This window comes from Dipodomys merriami, unplaced genomic scaffold (assembly GCF_024711535.1).
Source record: "Dipodomys merriami isolate MVZ:Mamm:240054 unplaced genomic scaffold, mDipMer1.0.p SCAF_383, whole genome shotgun sequence".
NCBI lineage: Eukaryota > Metazoa > Chordata > Mammalia > Rodentia > Heteromyidae > Dipodomys > Dipodomys merriami.
The window spans coordinates 75,884-80,492 of NW_027205415.1; the positions used below are offsets into that span (position 1 = coordinate 75,884).

General features: G+C 36.9%; 1 non-coding gene across 1 annotated transcript; it reads right to left on the reverse strand.

The window, feature by feature from the left end:
• Window positions 1-216: 216 nt before the first annotated feature.
• Window positions 217-322, reverse strand: LOC138805053 (U6 spliceosomal RNA). The gene has a single exon (XR_011365426.1). It is a non-coding gene; the product is annotated as a U6 spliceosomal RNA (small nuclear RNA).
• Window positions 323-4,609: the final 4,287 nt, after the last annotated feature.

A 4,609-nucleotide genomic window follows, 5' to 3' on the forward strand; every position in this document is an offset into this window, starting at 1 on the left:
TCGGGGTGGGTTCCGTATCTTAGCTATTGTAAATAATGCTGCAGTAAACATAGTTGTGATGGTAGTTTATTTGTGAACATTTGGTTAAATCCCCAAAAGTGGGATTGCTGGGTCATAGTGGAGCTTTTTATGGAGTCTTTTGAGGACCCTCCATACTTTCCAAAGTTGACACTCTCACCAAGAATGCAGTAGGGTTCCTTGTGGCCACATCCTCTCCAGCATCTGGAACACTTCACGAATTTAGGTGTCAACCTTGCACAAGGCCATGGTAATCTTCTCTGTAATGTTCCAATTTTAGTGTATGTGCTGCCGAATTGAGCACAAAACATTTTATTTTTGGGGGTCCGGTCATGGAGCCTGAACTCTGGGCTTGGGCACTGTCCCTCAGCTCTTCAGCTCAAGGCCAGCGCTCTACCACTTGAGCCACAGCACCACTTTTGGCTTTTTGTTCATGCGGTGCTGAGAAATAGAACCCAGGGCCTCAGGCATGCAAGCCAAGCGCTCTACAACTGAGCCAACTTCCGAGCCCGCACAAAACATTTTTTATATATAAAGTGCAACTGATTTTCTTAAACTAGACAATTCAAAAAAGTAAGTTCAAAGGAATTTTCATGAAGTTTTAGAACCATGTATTTCTTACATAAGCACACATTTAAGAATAAAGTCAAGATTGACATGTCAAAAATTAAATAATTCCAGATAATTGTTGTTTGAGATGTGTGGGAGGAGGAATTCCATTATTCTATACAAGGCACCTGTCATAATGAACACTGCAGCAAGTGTTCAGGTTTGTTAAAATTTTAATGTTTTAAATGTATTTAAATTTGAGAATTTGCTTATATATGCCAAAATTAGGACGGTTTGGCAGGTCATAAAAATTTTCTATAAAGTATTTAAGATTTATGGTAGCAGATATATGCTACTAAGTATGTACATTTCAGATTTTATAGAAACATTACTAATGAGAATTTGCAAAGGTTTTGTTTAAAGAAGCAGAGTGAAGAGTTAAGACTGTTAACTACACAGTTTCTGTTAAAACTTTAGAACTTCCATACATTACTTTATAAGTTCGTGAGGAACAAATGATGATATAAGCCATATAAAAAAGATGAGATGAGATGATCCATAAAAAGTAATCTTAGTGGGCAAATTTAAAGATTACTCATAGCCTATAAAACTCTTGTTCAACATCAAAATCTTAGCCAGTGTTAAATGTACAGGAATATGAGAAAATAGTAAAAATCTAATTTGTACTACACTTCAAATACTTAAAACACTGATAATTGTTTTTTTATTTTATTAATTATTAATATTAATTATTAGTTTTCTTATTTGTAGCATTGTTTCCCTTGTAATATAATACAACTTTTTGTAAGTCGAAATCAAGAGTTACTTTGAGAAGGTAACTGGGATGGCCAAGCCAATTTTTAATAGGTGCATGTGAATTTACAAAGAGGAAAATAAAGAACAAAATATTTATTAAAAATTTATCAAGTACAGTCTGAATCAGGAGGGATGATAAATGTCCACACCTAAAATCTTAACCCTAGGCTGAAGCCGCGGTATTACAGAGTTCAGGCCACAAAAGTGAGAGGCTATGTTTTGTTTTGTTTTGTTTTTTATTTTGATTTTGTTGGTTATGGGGCTTGAACTCTGGGGCCTGGGTGCTGTCCCTCAGCTCAAGTCTAGCACTATCACTTGAGCCACACCACCGCTTTTGTCTTTTTCTACTTATGTGTTGCTGAGGAATCAAACCCAGGGCCTAATACATGCAAGGCAAGCTCTCTACAGTGAGCCACCTTCCCGGCTCCTGAGAGACAGTGTTTTAAAAAATCATCTAAACATTTGCTTTCTGCATTGGGTTATATAATGAAATATATGAATATCTTTTTGTGTTTTTTGTGAATTGGTATACTTCTAAATTTATACTAACTTCAGCCACTTAATCCTTCTCAAAGTCATGAAATATCTCTGAGAGTTTGCTTCTGTGAAGATTGCTTTTGCATTTATAATTTCTTCTGAGTCATTTTTATTTTTATCAAAATCATTTTATATTTTATGTTGATGGGTTATCATACATCAAATACCTTCAAATGTACATGTAGAGTATAAAGATAGCAGTATGAATATTCTCATACAGCTCTTGTTTATCTTTTATGCATTTTCAGTATTATATTTTTCTCTCTCTTTCACTCTCTCTCATTTTCTCCCTTTCTCTTTCATGCTCCATGTCTGCTACTTATAATTCCTGCTCTTCTACTATTGTCCTTCAGGATCCACTGGTTTTGTGGGAACCCGATAGGGACCAACAGTTTCCCTTGCATTCTTTAAGAATTATAAGAGTGACGTGATATTATTCTTTGCCATTCTAAATGGCAAAACAACATATCTAGGAATTCTTTTTCACTTTTACTACTATTATAAATTTTACCTCATAGGAATCATAGGAACGGATAAGATACTTTAACTTGTGACCTAAAAGTTCTTTTTTCTTTTACAAACAACCTTTTTCTTTGATTATCAATAAGTAACTACATGTAGTGAAAACAAACCTATCCTATGGAAAGTAGAGTGAAGTTTTTCACAGAGATGAAAAACAAGGTAATGGGGGGGGGGGAGTTCTGGGAAGATGGCGGAGGAGAAGCTGGAGGCTAAACAAGGTCTCGCATAGAAAGCAGTTTTATAGTTCCAGTGAACAGTCCTAAGCCAGAGAATCACACCAAGTGTGCCATCACAGGACAGAGAGTTAGGCCAGAGAGGAAAATCCAGGCAAGGAGACAGATCTGAGCTCTTGACAGCAGCTGCCACTGAGGCGGCAGTGGTGGCAGCGGAGGCCGTAGCCACCATACCTGCAATACGGAGATTTCAGGACGAAAGAGCCAGACATGGCAGGCAAGAGGATTCTATTCAACACCACCAAGAACCAACAAGGAGCAGATACCTTCATCCTACAGTTCACAAACCAGAGACAACCCAGGAACCTAATGTCCTCAGAGGAGGGAAGGCCACTCCTCCCCCCCATTACCAGAGATCTCCATCTTTGATACTGACAAAGCTCAGCTGAGCTGCTAAATCCAACTCAGGCCTTGGAAGAAAACTAGAGTCATTTAGCAGGTCACAAGAACCTAACGGATCTTCCAGACTCAGCTTCACCCAGGGAAAAGTCACCCAGCTTGGGCCACCAGCCCCAGGAGTGGGTTTCTTCACTGGGTAATTAGAGCCAGAGGCTGCCCGTCCCTTTAGCAGCCTGGACAACCAATTGAAATTCAGTAAACATAAACCCTGAGAGTGGCTCCAGGCTGGGCTCTGTGAGTCTTTCACATTCTAGCCCCTCAGGGGAAAGCTACGGTTTGTTGAAAGTCCTCAACTCTACCCAGAACCTAACCTCATCACAGCATCTCCAAACTTGAGGAAACATCCATCTCCCTATTTTGTGATACTATTGAACCATCCTATTGAACTAGCCTGGGAGGAGGAACACATAATCCTGGGTAAAGCAGAGCATTTTTCTGCCTGCTCAAACAAACTGACTTAAGAAACCAACCAAGCCACAGGAAAATCAAGCACCGCAAGCAGACCAGAGACTCCAACAAGAGGCTGATTATGACACAAGGGAGATACAGGATGTTCTCACCCCTCCCAAAAAAAAAAAATCAAAGAACTTTTTCTTTATTTTTTGTACCTTTTATAAAATTTTTTTCTAAAAGTATTTTTAAATTTTTAATTTTTACCTTTTTTGAAAAAAATTGTCTTCTAGAAACATTTTTTTCTTCCTCTTATAATTTACATTTTAGAGGTATATGTTTGTGAGTGTTTTTCTTTAATTTTTTTTTAATTTTTTTCTTTTATGTTTAGCTCTACTGAACTTTTGATCCTTTTTTCTTTCTTTCTCATTCTTTTCACCTTTTCCTCTGTTTTGTTCTTCTTTGTGTGACTTAATTGCTGTTCTGTACAACCTCAGATATACCCGTAGTCGATTATTAGACCTTATCCCCCATTGTGTACACACTTAATCCACAAATTTATTACTCAATTCAAAACCTCTTGGACTTAAATTCCTTATTAGGAGTACTACCTCTTTATATCTATATAATATTTTTAAGTATCTTTATTATTAAGTTTTTAACATCCCCTTTATATCCCTCCCCTTTTCTCATTATATCCACATTCTTCTCTGAATATTTCATTTTCAAATATGCATAATTTTTAAGCATTGCAATTTTTAATTTTGTATTTTGTATTTATCCTTGTCTATTTTTTCCCCTTTCTCTTTCTTCTTTTTTCTCTGTACTTTCATCCTATCCAACCTATTTCATGCTTTAACATTAGGACTTAGTTAAGTTGTCTCCCTGTGCTTTCCCACATCTCTCTATTCCTATTTTTACCCACATCTCTCCCTAAACCTCATAATTTCTGGTTTGTCAAATTCTTCTTTGTGGTTTGGAGCCCATTAAAATATAGCTGTTTGATGTTGAATAGATATATCTATTGAACTAGATTGTATCTGCAGACTTTTGACTGTGCAACTACAGACTTTGGTTGATACTTGCCTTAAGATAGTGTTCTAGCAGAAAACTGGTGTTACTTTAATGCCGAATGGGCAGAGAAA